At 37.9% G+C, this 16,289-nt stretch overlaps 1 non-coding gene across 1 annotated transcript; it reads right to left on the bottom strand.

Moving 5' to 3' along the window:
- Positions 1-6,725: 6,725 nt before the first annotated feature.
- LOC145626047 (small nucleolar RNA R71) lies at positions 6,726-6,832 on the bottom strand. Its single transcript, XR_014110920.1, has one exon. It is a non-coding gene; the product is annotated as a small nucleolar RNA R71 (small nucleolar RNA).
- Between the last annotated feature and the right edge of the window lie 9,457 nt (positions 6,833-16,289).

Below are 16,289 nucleotides of genomic sequence, written 5' to 3'. Positions count from 1 at the left end.
GCATATAAGTAGTTATAGGTTTGAGAAGTAGCAATCCTCATATATTTCTAAACCTTTCCCATTTGAGCCACTTAGAACATTTCTCTTAGGTTCAAAATGATGCTTTTCTTAACTACTTTAAGCACATTTCATGATTTTGCTAAGTCTATTCAATCATCATTCATATTAGAGTTTAATCAACTATTTAACTCTTATATAAAATGGATGAAGAATAGCGTCATTTGATCAACTTTTGATCATAGAAATTTCCAATCACTTTCTTATATCCAATCATATTGAAAATAAGAGATTTTATTGGACTTCTATACTTGTCTTTTAGAGGGTTTGTACCCCCCATCTCATTATATCCCTTGAAACACTTTTCAAAATGAAGGTGTGTTGGCATTTTACTCAAACATTTTGAATAAAACCAACCTTAGACATGTGACATGGTTTTCTAAAACTTGCCTTCTAGAACCATCTTAGCAAAATTGGAATATAGGTTTATGGATTATCTTTAATTTTAACCTTTTGAAAATGTTTCTCAACTTTATTTTCAATCGAGGAGATTATATATATAATAAAATTAGAATGACATGTTACTTATAAGTAAACGCAAAATTCAATTATGTTTAATAAAAAATTTAAAGTGCCATAAGCGAATTAAATTGGCAACTTCAAAACATTTATTCAATTTTAATTGATCTCTTTTGAATAAAATGATTCCAAGATCCTTTATTTGTGCAATAATTGACCGGACTTTGGCCCTACCATCAACCATTACATTTTCAAGGTAAGTAAACTCTTTACTGATTACAACTCTTTGTAATTCTTGGTTGAATAATTACCCATCACATGTTTAATTATTACCCTTAGCTTCAAGGTTCTAAACTCTTTAGGTAACCTTGTTGAGTATAACCAATCAAAAGTGTAAAATTTGTTTTACCCCCACTCCCCTAAGATATAATATGAAACCCTGCTTTGGCATGACCCATCATAAATATCGAAGGTTTCATCGGGTTTTTGATTGGAAAAGCTACCTCAATATTACCGGGACCTAGATTTATTATGTTGTGATTAAATAGTGAACTCTAGAGCATCATCACAAAACATCAATAAAATCTAACATGCATAATAAACTGAATGCATAAACAAGACATAGCATGGCCCCTAATCCTAAGGAAACTAATAAAGTAAATGGCTCCCACTTGAATCTTCATGGATCTCATCCATATTGCTCCTTTGGGCCTTCACTTCACGGGCTTCTTGGATTAACTGCAACGTGTAATTTTACTCTATTCTATCTAGTACTTAAATAAAATGAAATAAAATTACAAAAATACTTTACCGGTACGTAGACCGTACTAAGATTACAAAAATACATCACGATGCGCATATCGTATTTAGCAATCTACTAGGCCATACTAGTCATTATATAGCAATAAATAACATCATAAATTATAAAATTGCCACATAATAAATCACTCATCATGCTTTTCTAAACTACAACATCGAATGATCATAACTAAGGAAACATGGCATAAAATATCTCATATTTTTAATTAATTAATTACTGCAATTAGATAATATCATATATTATTCATGACCATCAATAAAATATCGTATATTTTAAATCAGTCATGAGATAGAATCAAATCTTATTTTAATCTTAAAAGATAAATCATATTTATCCTCAAAGATTATCCTAAAAAAGTAGGAAGTTCTATCCTAATTACTAGTCAATCACAAAATTTTAAATCAGTTATATCCAAAATTAATTATGAGATAATCATATTATTTAAATCAATTATTATCCTTTTGGAATATGCTCAGAATATCCTAATCAATCTTATCCAAAATTAACCACTTTAATTATGGATAATTATCAAAATAGCAACTTTAAATATGGATAATATCAAACTTAACAACTTTTGAAAGATTTGATTTTATCCCAAATAAAAGATTTTATCTAAAATAAAACTGATTTTATCCCAAAGTAATTTGTAATTATCTTGAAATAATTTTTCAAAAACAATTTTTTTTTGAAAACTGTATTGCACGGTTGCTTGCCACCTTGTGTGGCCAGCCAAGGCTGACCACGGTGGCTGGCCACCTTACGGCAGCCACCGCCGCAAAAGCATCAGCAACATCAGTACTGCAACCGTGGCAGCAGCTGTGCAACGCTTGCACACTGCTGCCCACGGCCATCGGACCTTGTGCCCTCCCCTTCCCCTCCCTCTTGGACCACCATCTGGTCGGCAGCCGCCGTGGCTGCGCCACCCAGCCGCGGCTGCCGGCCACCAATATATATATATATGTATATATATATATATATATATATATATATATATATATATATATATATATATATATATATATATATATATGTATGTATTTAATGAAAACCGCGCACCAGCCACCGTGGTGTGGCCAGCCAAAGCCGGCCACGGTGGCCGTACACCGTGAAGTGTACTGTACGCTGCTCTGCAACGGTGCACAGCAGCAGTAGCAGTGCCGCACAACCCTTGCACGGTGCTGATGTTGCTGCCTTTGCTTACCCGTCCTCCTGCCCCACCCCGCCCCTCCCTCCGGACCACCTGTAGCGGCAGCCGCCGTGGCTGCGCCACCCAGCCGTGGTTGCCGCTGCTAAAACTCCCCCTTTTTTAAATTTAAATAAAACAAAACATATTTTGTAAAATTAAATTAATGTTAATGTGGTCCAATTAATTTCAAAATTAAATCACATTCAATCTTGAAATTAGGGTTCTTCATGAAATTAATCCCCAATTTAATTTAACTCTTAAATTAAATCATTGATCATGCAAAATTCATAATTTATACATGAAATCAATGGTATTAGAATCATGAAGCATATTTAAAACGAATGAAATCAAAACCAAAACACAAAATTCATAATTTAGGGTTTGGGTTTCGAAACTTTCGAAAAAATAGGGTGGGGGGTTCAAAATTTTCGAGTGATTAGGGGCAAAATTCGGATCTCTTCATGGCTATTTTGAGCATTATTAAATCACATTTAATCAATTCCAAGAGTTAAATCACATTTAATATAATAATTGACCCATAATTAAATTATTCTCCCTCCTAATCGAATTAAAATTGTGGACTATCAAAGAATTATAGTCAATATGCGTAAATGCAATAGGCTAACTAATACCACTGTAGGATTTTATAGGTATTACGCAGCGGAAAAATATGAATCATATTCATATAGTACCTAATCCCAAGATCTAATGCATAACACATAAATTAAAGAACATATAATTGTACCTTTGAAGCGTGATTCCACGTGCGATCGAGCAAGAACAATGGGAGATAAAGAACCCCAAGCGTGATTCCTCTACTTGGTCCACGGGCACAGATTAAGACCTCCACTAATGCTAGTTAGTTGCAATTGAACCCTTCAATTGACCTTCTACGGAGAAGAACGAGCAACGAACCACCATGAACCACCACACGCGCCACCTTGGGTGGCCGGTCGTACGGACGAGGGGAGGAGAGAGATAGCCATGATATAGAGAGAGGAATTAGGGTTTTGGGATTGGTTGCCTTCATGTCAAAATACACTGTGTGTGAATTATGACTGCTTTTTTTTTTTTTTTATGCAACCCTAGACATGGATCTTATTTATAGATCTCATCTCTAAATAAGAACCCATGTCAAAAGCCCAAAACCTAATTCCAATCCAACTATGCTAGCCCAATCCATTTCATGATTGGTTAAATGCTCATGAGGCCCATTAATGGGCCTCTAACTTACTTAACCCAATACCCTTGTGTCCGACCTCATAGGATCCATTCTAGCGGGCTTTGGACTATTTGACTAGTCCAAAGATCATCTCTCATAGTCTAGCAACAGATGATGACGCCCCAAGAGAACGAATTTATTATCTCCATAATAGTGATCCTTGATATATCTAGTAATTGCACTTATCGAATACACAACTCCTTCAACCAGTAGCTTGTCTTGACTGTGAACTCCCCTTTTTTATTCGGGGTCCAGGAGAACTCATCTGGCTGTTCTTCCTTTGGGACGTGTATGGAGAGAATTTCTTTTGTCGTTATGCTATCAAAGGATTTCCATACTAGCGCTGCATTCCACTGTCTGGCTGAGGTTAGCAAATATGAGACCCTCGAAATTTCTGGAGTTCCTGCTGATCTTCTCAGTTCAACTCTCTTTCTATTTACCCATATATCCCTTTCAATCAAGGTGTCTTGTCCATTCCCAATTCTTTTCCCGATCCCACTCTTGAAAGTGGCTACAGCTCTAACTAAACTCTTTATAGCCCATGAACATGAAGGTAAGGTCTTTTCCTGGAGACCTAGAGAAATAGGATCAGCCCCATATTTAGCTTTGAAAATCCTTCTTGCTAGCAAGGACGGATTGGAATACAAACTCCAACTCTGCTTCATTAGTAGGCTCCTATTTATGGCTGAGATTTTTTTTAATCCCACTTCCCCATCATCCTTGTGGAGTTGAAGAATTTCTTTCCTTCTCTAGCTAATATGGTTTTGGGAGCTGGATGATTTCCACCAAAAATTAACAATTTTTGAATTGATTTTGGAGACCAAATTCTGGGGCCACCAGTACAGTGACAAAATATGGTGAGCTAGTGCAACCAGGACACCATTAATAAGGACAAGCTTCCCTGATTGAGACAAAGAGGAAAACTTCCAGGAAGAGATTTTCTTTTGAATCTTCTCCAAGATAAAATGTAATCTTTTGCCTGTCCTGGCATTAACCTCCATTGGACACTGATATGTCCATTTTGTATAGTGTATTACCCCCGTCCCTTGGTCGTAATTAGTAGTGTTTTTGGCTCTTTAAAGCCACTTTTATTACTAATTGGTGTTTTCTAGTGATTTTGTAGTTTTGGTTGAGTTTTGTAGGGAATTGCATCTTTGGAGCTTTTTCCCGGGATTATTGCGGTACAACTACGAGCATTTGAAGGCATGACCGATTGCATTTGGACACCGAGTATTCAAGAACCGAAGTGGAGATTCGAATTGGGCTAAGAATGAAGCCCAATCTAAGTCCAGTATATAGCTGGGCTCGATCGGGCGAGCTTTAGCCCGATCGGGCGGATTCCCAGAACGAGAGGGTGAAGAAAAAGGCAGGCCCGATTGGGCGGCCCTTCGCCCGATCGGGCGCGCGTTTTTGGGGAGCTATGTTCAGCGATTCTTTAGTTCTAATTAGGAGTAATTTTGGGTTATTGTATAAATACGATTTTAATGCTTTTGTTTAGGACCTCTCTCTTCTTAGACTTTCTCACTCTACTTAGTTACTTTCTCTCTACAACTTCACTCTTGTTCTTGATTCAACTCTTTGTTTGACGTTAATTTGGTAACGATTTCTTCTCTATTAATTTCAGTATTTCTATTTCTTTATTTCATCATGTTTACTTTAATTACTTTGATTAGTTTAGATTTAATTATGTGTGTGTAGTTTAATTCTAAGGTTTTGGGGAATCCATAATTAATATGAAGGGTAAATTTATTATCGTTGATTATTGACATTGCATGATAATTTCCTATTGAATTGTTTTAATTCTTTACGATTAGATTATGAATCGAGCAGATGTGATTTGATTGTAAAAGTATAGCAATATTGAATTGATGAATCGAGCAGATGTTAATTTGATATTAAAGGCTATTTTCAATAGGAACTTAGATCTAGTAAATTGCGAGAGCCTGATACGTTTATGTTGATTAATAAATTGCAAGAGCCTGTTAATCATGTTATTTGTGCAATGTTAATTATTGGTTGTTATGTTTTATCCCGGATTATTAATTATTGGTGAACCCGTTACCCTAGGCTTCCTTATTATTGATCTTCTCCTTAAACTTGATCTTCGTAGTATAGTTTCTTTTTACAACAGCAAATTGGTTACTTGATAATTAAGATTACTCCTAATTAATTAGGAATAAATTAACTTGTTTCCATGAGGTTCGACCATTCTTCCCTATCTGCATAGTTAGAGGACTTAGGAATTATTTTTTATTAGGTGATTACGACTTTAGCCTGTCAAAATTTGGCGTCGTTGCCGGGGAAATGATTTTATTTTTATTTCCTGATTATTTTTGTAGTCTAGATTATCCCCTCTTGTCTCAGAGAACGTTAGTTCTTTGAGGCATTTCTCATGTTTGTCTTTTAGTTCTTTGTTTATGCCCAGGTGTTCCAGATTAGGTTACATTCCATTCGATCCTGAGATCAAGCGCTCTTTCCATAGACAAAAGAATCTCTACAGACAAATCCTGGCGAGCTCCGAGGACAACAATAATCGAAGAGACCCTCCAACTGATTCCAGTGATTCAGAAATCCCTTCAGATTCAGAATCAGAGATGACAGCACCGAAGAAGCTCAACGATTATTCGCAGCCATCCCTGACAGATTTTCCACACCTTACTCCTATTCCGGCCCTTGATGGAGTGCAATTTGAAATCAAACCCCAATTTATCACGATGATAGAGAGGAAGCAATTCAGTGGAGCTAAGGGTGAAGATCCTAATCTTCACATTGCAGATTTCTGCCAGTATTGCAACACCATTAGATAAGTTGGGGTTACGCAAGACCAAATCAGGGAGATTCTTTTTCCCTTTTCATTATGTGGAAAAGCTAAATTATGGTTTAATAGTTTGAATAGAACTGCACTTGGTATTATGTACTGACTGGGAAACTCTTGCCTTGAATTTTTATAATAAAAATATTATCCTACACAGAGAACAACTTTACTAAGGAGTGCTATTCAAAACTTTTCCCAAGAGCCAGATGAAACTCTATATGAGGCTTGGGAAAGGTTCAAGGATCCGCAGAGAGAATGCCCCCACCATAATCTGGCACAATGGCAGTTGATCCAAGCCTTTTACAATGGACTTGGAAATTCATCTAGATCAACTCTAGATTCTACAGCTAGTGGCAGATTCATGAATCTTAATGTGGAAGATGCAGGTCAGGTTATCGAAGATATGGCAATACACAATTCCCAATACGGGAATCCGAGAGGGTTTGCTAACAAAGGAAAACATAATGTCGATTCCGTATCCTTTTTGCAAGCTCAGTTAACATCTATTTGTCAGAAACTAGATAATCTTACTGTTGTTCTTAACTCTGTAGCTAATGTTTCTGCTGTTGCTAACAATGAAGCTTTTTGTGGAAATTTTGGAATTGTAGGGCATTGGGAGCAAGATTGTAGGAGTTCCATAGAGCAAGTTAATGCCTTTCAAACCTATAGGAAAAATAACCCATACTCCAACTCTTATAATCCTGGCCTCCGGAACCACCCATATCTTTCCTACCTAAGTACTAATGTACAAAACCCTCCACCTACACAACAAACACAACAGCAAGCCCCACCACAGCAAAAATATTACCATCCTAATTCTTGCCAGAAAAACCAGTCACAATCCTCCTCATCTTCTGACCCTACTATGACAGAAATTAGAGCAATGCTTTCAAGCATGCAAAAGCACATGTAGAGTAGGTATGCACAAATTGATTCAATTATAGCCCACAATAAAATCATGGATAATCAAATTGCGCAAATTTCATCTACCCTACAAACCCGTCAGCCGGGAGCTCTACCATTGCAACCAATCCATCCTACACATCATGCCAATGCAATCACTCTAAGGAGTGGTTCACATTATGATGGACCTCCTATGCCCAAGGATCGGAAGATGGACCTGATCCTGATTCCTTTATACCAAATGCTAATGCTATTAACCCTACAGGGCTACAAAAAGATACTAACCCTTCTAATGTTTCTTTGCAGGGTAAATCTCAAGATAAGGGAGGAGATGTGCAGAGCCCAGTTATCAAACTACCATTCCCCAATAGACATTTGAAGAGTAAGTTTGATAAACAATTCAGTCTGTTTTTGGAGGTTGTGAAAAACTTGCAGGTAACAGCTCCTTTCACTAATTTAATCACTTAGGTTCCTGCATATGCTAAATTTATGAAAGATATTTTGACTAGGAAAAGGGCCTTTGATGAGGTAGAAACTGTAGCTTTTACAGAGGAATGTAGTGCTTTATTGCAAACTAAATCCCCTCCTAAATTAAAGGATCCTGGTAGTTTTTCTATCCCTTGTCATATTGGTAATGTCTTCATTGATAAAGCATTATGTGATTTGGGTGCTAGTGTCAATGTTATGCCATCGTCTGTGTGTACTAAGATTAATATGGGTGATTTAAAAGTTACTAACATTACTTTACAGATGGCAGACCATTTTGTTAAATACCCTTTAGGTATTTTAGAGGACGTTCCTGTCAGAGTTGGTAAATTTTTTATCCCTGTTGATTTTGTTGTGTTAGACATGGCTGAAGATACACAAATTCCCATCATATTAGGTAGGCCTTTTCTCCGTACTGCAAGAGCCATAATAGATGTTAAAAATGGAAAACTAACCCTTTCTGTAGGAGACGATAATATCACTTTTAATTTAGGGAAAGTTTTAAAAGGAACTATGCTAGAAAGAAAATTTTTGTCTAATTGATGTCATTGATATAATGGATGATATTTGTGATAAAAGCTTACCACAGGTTCTTGCAAGGGATTCCCTAGAGGAAGTTCTTTGTGGAGATTTATCTACAGGCAATGCTAGCGTCTGAGGTAATGAGGTGGATGTCATTGAAAAAGCTCTTTCACTAGAAGAGCTAGATCCCAAAGAGACCATGAAGGTAGTGAAATTAGTTTAGGAATCAAAATCTGCAGAGGTTAAGAAACCTGAACTAAAACCTCTACCTTCTCATTTAAAATATGTTTTTCTTGATGAGCATGAACTATACCCTGTGATCATCAGTACTACACTTGATGACCAACAAACTTCCTAACTTCTAGAGGTTCTTCAAACCCACAAAAGAGCAATTGGGTACAATATTGATGATCTTAAGGGTATTAGCCCTGATTTTTGTATGCACAGGATACATCTAGAGGACAACTATAAGCCCTGTATTCAACCCCAGAGAAGGTTGAATCCTAACATGCAGGAAGTAGTCAAGAAAGAGGTTATGAAATTACTTAATGCAAGTATTATCTATCCTATTTCTGACTCAAAGTGGGTAAGTCCTGTTCAGGTGGTTCCTAAAAAGGGTGGGATGACTGTGATAAAAAATGACAAAAATGAATTGATTCCCACTAGAACTGTTACAGGGTGGCATATGTGCATTGACTATCGTAGATTAAATATCACCACTAAAAAGGACGACTTCCCTCTCCCCTTTATTGATCAAATGCTTGCAAAGTTAGCTAATCACAAGTTCTTTTGTTATTTGGATGGGTACTCGGGATTTTTCCGAATTCCGATTCACCCTGAAGATCAAGAAAAGACTACATTTACATGCCCTTATGGTACTTTTGCATATTGTAGAATGCCCTTCGGTTTATGTAATGCACTTGCTACTTTTCAACGTTGCATGATGAGTATTTTTTTTTTCTGATTTCATAGAGTTTATTATGGAAGTCATTATGTATGATTTTAGTGTGTATGGGTCTTCATTCGATGCATGTTTAATAAATCTCGCTAAAATCCTGACAAGGTCCTACTCTTTAACTCTAGATTGAAATTTTTTCCAGGAAAACTAAAGTCTAGGTGGTCAGGTCCCTTTACTGTCACTAAGGCGAACAAGTTTGGTTCGGTTGAGGTAGTTAATGAAAAGGGTGAAGAGTTCAAAGTAAATGGTCAACGATTGAAGGTGTATCATGAGGGAGTTACTGTTAGAGAGGTGGAGGAAACCCTCCTAACTCCACTCTCACCTTAAAGCCAAGCGTAATAGGGTCGTGCGGGATCTATATAAACCAGCGCTTTGCGGGAGGCAACCCGTATTTGTTTGCTTTCTAGACTAGTTTTTCATCTTTCTTTTTTTTTTTCAATTTAAACTTTTTTTAGAGATGTGAGGAGAATGTAATCTTTTCTTTTACAAGTGTTTTTGTACAGGTTTCAAGTCACCAAGTAAGGAGATTGAAAGAGAAAAAAAACAAGATTGAGTGTTCCGAGCTGGCAGCGGCCCGATCGGGCGGACCTCGCCCGATCGGGCGCGAGAGTGAGGTTCAGATCGAGCTTTACTCTTGCCAGATCGGGCGATCACGCTCGATCGGACGCGAGAGTGAGCCAAAAACCGGGTGAATATTCGCCCAATCGGGCGACACTTGCCCAATCGAGCACGTAAGTGAAGGAGAAATCGAGTGAAAATTCGCCCAATCGGGCGCGAAATCGGAGAAATCGAGTGCACAAAAAGATATCCCAGGCGAGGGGATCGAGCAAGATTCGACCCCCTCTCGCGCCCGATCAGGCGCGCAACTTAAGAAGCAAATTGGCTAAGGTTCGCCCAATCGGGCGGACCTGCGCCCGATCGGGCGCGCCTTTTTATCCAGGTTTACAAACCCTTTTCCCCTTTTTCTTTTCACTTTCTTCCTTATTTCTCCTCCTTCACTCACTATTTCTCTCTCTAAACTCCATTAAAAAACCTTCAAACTCACTTTCCAACTCAAGATCTTCTTATATTCCCCCATCAAAACTCAAATTTTTTTACATATTCTTCATCCTCTCACTTTCCTCTACAATCTAAATATACTTTTCACTTGTTTTTCTCAATTTTTTAGGAAACCCTAAGAGAGAGAAAGCTTCAACTTGTAAACCATGGCATCCAAAAGATCAAGGACACAAAGGGGTAAGTCATCAAGGAAAACACCAACACCCACGGTCAACCCGGAGCTCCAAATTCCAGGATGCAGCTAGGTGGTGGTTGCTAGCACCGAGCAAAAGAATAGGATGCTCAATCTCATTGAGAGGAATGTAATTTATACTCGTTTTGTTCATCACCCAACTTTGTCTAAGTTAGGAATTGACAAGCATATGGAAAAATTATTCAAAGGAATTGGAATGAGTGGTTTATTCAAATTGCATTATGATACTTATGACTATTTGACCGTTGAATTCATTTCTACGTTTAATTTGATTAAGTCTAGTGTGTCCGTATATCATGTTCAATTCCGTTTGCTTAATAAAGATTTTAGATTTTCGTTGAAAGAATTTGGTAAAATTTTTGAGTTGAAATCCGATAGGCCATCGGTCCCTCCTAGGGACTATTGTGCCGACATCTATAAGGCTTTGACAGGAAATGAACTTGAAAACCTCCAACATGCCAAGGGAACTTGGATACAACATCCCGTGCCAAAATTTTGGCAACGGTTTGTTGGCCTCACCATCTTTGGGAGGCATGAGCCGGCTAACGTGAGGAGGGATGAGTTAGAATTGTTATCCACCTATATGATCCCTAGTAGTGAAAAACTAAACATTCCCCTTAAGATGGCCCAACATTTTCAAAGGAGTGGTAAGGCGGCCGAAGCCGGTAGGTCTAGGACCCTAATTTACTTTGGTGGGTTAGTCACCCATATGGCGGTTAAATTGATGGGTTTTACACCCAATGACCATAGAAAAGTAATTGGCTCTACCCTTATGGACCTAGCATATTTAGGGGGCCTCAATTGGATCCAAGCTACCCATAGTGAGATATGGTGGATTATCCACAGAGAGAACGGTAGGAGGGATCAAGCCTTTACCTTGCCTAACCCAAATTTATCCAAGTTCGAAAAGGGTAAATCTACTTATACTTTGAGTTAGGAGACCAAGGGGAGGCTAGAGAGGCTCACCACTCACCACCTCAACCACAACCCCAATTCCAACCTCCACCTCAACCCCAACCCCACATGTATGATATCCTCACCTCTTCCTTTGACTACAACATCGATCCCAATGCACCTTATGACTTCTCGTCTTTTAGGATCCAACTAGATAGGATCGAGAGAGGCCAAGGAAGGGTGAAGGGTTTAGTCCAAAACCTTGACTCTAGGGTGGGTTCCCTAGATAGACGGGTGGAGTATGTGGAGAGAAACCTAGGGAGGGGTTTATACCTCATGTATGATGACTATGCCCGCCGAGGGGCTATTCCCCCCGAGGCTCTTGTTCCCGATTGGTTTCAATACCCCCAAGGAGGGTATTCGACCCCCGGTGCTTTTGGTATTTATGTGGACTACTCTTCGGTCCATGGTTATGGAGCCGATGTACCTTTTGGTGGGATTGGGGGGAATGTAGACCCTAACTAATTTGCAGGTGTTTCGAGCTACGGAGATGCCGATTTGAGTCATGGCAGTGTTGGCTCTAGCCATGGTGGTGGATATGCTAGGATGGACGAGGATGAGGATGATGATGAGTAGTAGCTAGTCCTAGAAACACTCCCAAGTCAATGAGGGCAATGCTTGATTTGGCTTGGGGGGAGATCTTGTATATATGGTATTTCTCTTTCTTTTATTCTTTTTATTGCTTTCTAGTGTAGTTTCTTTATTGCTTTTTAGAGTAGTTTTATTGCTTTTGAAAAAAAAAATCAAAAATAAAAAAAATGCAAAAATACGTTCCAATGAAGAAAATGAATCATGCTTCCCTGTGCCCCTTAAAATAAAAATTGTTTTGACTCTTTGATATTGATGATGAACATTGTGGATTTGTTGGTCATGATTTGATGTTTGATTGCCTTGAAACCTTAGCATGCGTTAATTTTGTCCAACTACTTGTGAATATAGTGCTTGACTAGTTGATTTGGTTAGGAATGTGTGTTAGTTCCTGGTGTGTCAATGAATTTGAGTATTGATTTGCAAATATGAGTAGTGTTTCATGTCTCATTATTATGCACATTGAGGAGGACGAAGGCATTTGTTCTTTTAGGTGACCTTCAGATGATTGTAGATACATTTGTTCCCTTCTTGCTACCCATGTTGTTGCTTGTGCCCTTTTATTGTCTATTTAAACCACATTACAAGCCTATTTTACCCCATTGTTTACTAGTCCCAAGCTTGGCTTGAGGGAGCTATTAGTGAGTGAGGTGAGGGAGTTTGTAGTGTGCTTATTGTTTGCACAATTTGGGTGGGTTTTGAGAAGTTATTTTGTTCTTGATCGTAGTTTATTTTTGAGGAGTTTGAAAGTTTAATCTTCTTGAAAAAATAAAGTATGATGTTATGAAAAAAATAAGTGAACTTCAATAAAAAAAAAAGAGCAAAAGAAAAAAAAATTGTTTAATGTTCAAATGTTCTAGATGGAGGTTGATCAAAAGAAACAAATTAAAGAAAAAAGTGAGTTTCAATGAAAATCAGAGTTTGGAAAATAAAGTTTGTTTATTAACTCAAGTTCTATATTATTATATTTTTGTGAGTGATATTGTAAGTGTTGGGATTGTTTGTTATGTTCGGAGTTATATTTGGTGAACTTTTGTAGGAATTGAGTATGTTGGAAATGATTGGTCATTATTTATTTTTGACCTTGATTTTATTAGGTTTTGCTCCCTTAAGCATTGCTTTTTTCTCACATTTTCCCAAATATTTCCTACCCTTTTACCCTAGCCTTACATTACAAGCTTTAAAGACCTTCCAACCTTGTGCATAGAGTCGTGTGAATGTGAAAGTGTTGTCTATCAATGCAAGGAATGACTTGACATATTCCGAGCCGACTACTTGGTTGAGTGCTTGTCTTCTTAAACACACGAGTGTTGTGAGTTGGGAGGGCATTGTTCACAATTAAAGGGGTTGGTTGGAGAGCGATCGATTACATCTTTTACTCGCCACATAAATGAGAGTTGAGTGTGTGAGCACTAGTCTTGAATTCTATATGCTCTTGTGGTTTGCTCTATTTGACAATTGTTAGGGAAAATTGGTAGTTGGATGGATTTGAATGATTGATTTTGATGCATGTTTGTTGGATTGACCTTGAGTTATATTTTGGATCTTTAATTTTATTTGGGGTGAAGTCATGGTTTGTTTTGATTCATTGCCTTGCTTAGGGACAAGCAAGGGTTTGGCTTGGGGGAGTTTGATATGTCCATTTTGTATAGTGTTTTACCCCCGTCCCTTGGTCGTAATTAGTGGTGTTTTTGGCTCTTTAGAGCCACTTTTATTACTAATTGGTGTTTTCTAGTGTTTTTTTAGTTTTGGTTGAGTTTTGTAGGGAATTGCATCTTTGGAGCTTTTTCCTGGGATTATTGCGGTACAACTACGAGCATTTGAAGGCATGACCGATTGCATTTGGACACCGAGTATTCAAGACCCGAAGTGGAGATTCAAATTGGGCCAAGAATGAAGCCCAATCTAAGTCCAGTATATAGCTGGGCCCGATCGGGCGAGCTTTAGCCCGATCGGGCGGATGCCCAGAACGAGAGGGCGAAGAAAAAGGCGGGCCCGATCGGGCGGCCCTGCGCCCGATCGGGCGCGCGTTTCTGGGGAGCTATGTTCAGCGATTCTTTAGTTCTAATTAGGAGTAATTTTGGGTTATTGTATAAATACGATTTTAATGCTTTTGTTTAGGACCTCTCTCTTCTTAGACTTTCTCTCTCTACTTAGTTAATTTCTCTCTACAACTTCACTCTTGTTCTTGATTCAACTCTTTGTTTGACATTAATTTCAGTATTTCTATTTCTTTATTTCATCATGTTTATTTTAATTACTCTGATTTGTTTAGATTTAATTATGTGTGAGTAATTTAATTCTAAGGTTTTGGGGAATCCATGGTTAATATGAAGGGTAAATTTATTATCGTTGATTATTGACATTGCATGATAATTTCCTATTGAATTGTTTTCATTCTTTACGATTAGATTATGAATCGAGCAGATGTGATTTGATTGTAAAAGTATAGCAATATTGAATTGATGAATCGAGCAGATGTTAATTTGATATTAAAGGCTATTTTCAATAGGAACTTTGATCTAGTAAATTGCGAGAGCCTATTAGGTCTATGTTGATTAATAAAATGCGAGAGCCTGCTAATCATGTTATTTGTGCAATGTTAATTATTGGTTGTTATATTTTATCCCGCATTATTAATTATTGGTGAACCTGTGACCCTAGGCTTCCTTATTATTGATCTTCTCCTTAAACTTGATCTTCGTAGTATAGTTTCTTTTTACAACAACAAATTGGTTACTTGATAATTTAGATTACTCTTAATTAATTAGGAATAAATTAACTTGTTTCCCTTAGGTTCGACCCTTCTTCCCTATCAGCATAGTTAGAGGACTTAGGAATTATTTTTGATTAGGTGATTACGACTTTAGCCTGTAAGACACCCCATGTAACTTTCCAACTCAGAGCAGCTCTTAACTCGAATTGGTTGTCTCAGAATTCTAACAAATTTTGAGGGAGTGTTTGGGCTGAAGATGATGGAAGATTTGGATTCATTTACAACTTCCCCTGAAATCAGACAGAATTCATCTAGTCTTCTTGATTAAGCTGCATGAAGGAGGGGTTTCTTTGAAACATAGCAGGGTATCATCAGCAAAAAACAAATGATTTATGGGTGCTATATTTCTAGCTAGCTTGACACCTTGTTGTTCCCCCATATCTTGTAGTGAGATCAACCTTTTTGAAAGCACTTCCATCACGAGAATATAAAGATAAGGAGAATGAGGGTCGCCTTGCCTGAGACCTACCTTTGGTGAGAAAAATCTAGTAGGTTCTCCATTTACCAAGGCTGCATATGTGACCGAGGTAATGCACTACATAATCCACTTTCTCCATTTCTCTAGGATTTCCATTTTGTCCAAAATATCCTGGATAAGGTTCCAATTAACCCTATCATAGGCTTTGCTAAGGTCAATTTTTAGGATACCTTCAAATGACCACCCTTTTTCATGCCCTTCACTTTGGTAATGAATTTGTGCGCTATGAAACAGTTGTATAACATGAGTCCTCCCGGGACGAAAGCATTTTGGAAGTCACCTACTAATTCTGGGAGTATCACCTTGATTCTGTTCACCATACACTTGAAAATAATTTTGTAGATTGAGTTGCAAAGACTAATTGGTCTAAACTCATCCACTCTCTTTGGTTGCTTCACATTAATAATTAGAGTAATGAAAGTACGATTAGTCTCCTTCAGCATGTTACCAGTTTCGAAAAAGTGATAAAGTCCTTGTAGGACGTCACCTTTTATAGTATCCCAATTTTGTTGGAAGAATAAAGGTGGGCTGCCATCTGGCCCCGGGGACTTCAACGGGAGAGGAGCAAAGACTGTTGCCTTGATTTCTGCTTCCGAGAAAGGTATGTTGAGCCAACCCTTGTGGGCTTGAGAAAGAATCGGTAAAGATTCAGTCCAGCTGGCCATAAGGCTTTCAATGTCTTACACTTGGGATTGTTGGCTAGTCAGGCCCATTGAAAAGAGTTTCAAAATGAGATTGAAACATAGCTTTGATCTGATCACCATCCATGATCCACTCTTCATTTTCACCTTGGAGTACTCGGATTTATGCTCT

The sequence above is a fragment of the Chenopodium album genome, chromosome 3, assembly GCF_948465745.1.
Source record: "Chenopodium album chromosome 3, dcCheAlbu1.1, whole genome shotgun sequence".
Classification (NCBI taxonomy): domain Eukaryota; kingdom Viridiplantae; phylum Streptophyta; class Magnoliopsida; order Caryophyllales; family Amaranthaceae; genus Chenopodium; species Chenopodium album.
This window is presented reverse-complemented; position numbering and strand designations above follow the sequence as displayed.